Source organism: Lampris incognitus, chromosome 3, assembly GCF_029633865.1.
Source record: "Lampris incognitus isolate fLamInc1 chromosome 3, fLamInc1.hap2, whole genome shotgun sequence".
NCBI lineage: Eukaryota > Metazoa > Chordata > Actinopteri > Lampriformes > Lampridae > Lampris > Lampris incognitus.
This window is the reverse complement of record NC_079213.1, coordinates 8,361,549-8,362,226: the sequence shown is the minus strand read 5'-3', so window position 1 is coordinate 8,362,226 and position 678 is coordinate 8,361,549.

The following is a 678-nucleotide window of genomic DNA, read 5'->3' as shown; positions in this document are numbered from 1 at the left end:
TCCGTGTGTGGGATCCATGCACGGAGACCGCCCAGCAGCCTCTCGTCTCCGGTCCGAAGCTGAGGAGGTGACGTTCGGGTCAGGGTCGTTTCCGGTTAAAGCGATGCCCGCGGGCGCAGAGCCGCGCCGTACCGGCCGGCCGACGCCTCCTCCTGCGTGATGGTGTTGAGGTGATGTCCCGCCCGCCTCTCAGCGGCTCCCAGCTTCTCCCGCAGCTCCCGCGCCTCCTGCTCGGCTTTGCGGGCGGCCTTGCGGGCGTTCCTCAGTGAGCGTTTGACTTTGCGCACACGCTCCTTCAGCTGCCGGTTCCTCCGATCCGCCGCGGCCAGCCGCTCCTGGAGCTTCCTGACCCGCTCCTCCTCCTCGAACAGCGCCCCCTGTACCGAGGAGCACAGCAGCTGTGGGGGGGGGGGGGAAGAAGAGGAGACCAGAAGAGGAAGGAGAGCAACAGGGAGAGAGTTACTGAGGTTAAGATGTGGGAAGCAGAACTCAGCAGAACTTTTCAACAAAAATCTCCTTTACGGTCCAGAAATCAACTGACTCAAATTCCGGCTCAGTTACACTGGACTCTGATTATTTATAATTCCCTTTTTTATAGGCACCAATCAGCAGCTCAGACGACCAATTAGACCCATTTTAGACCCACCGTCCATGATGGCAGTATTCTGCTCTCTCTCT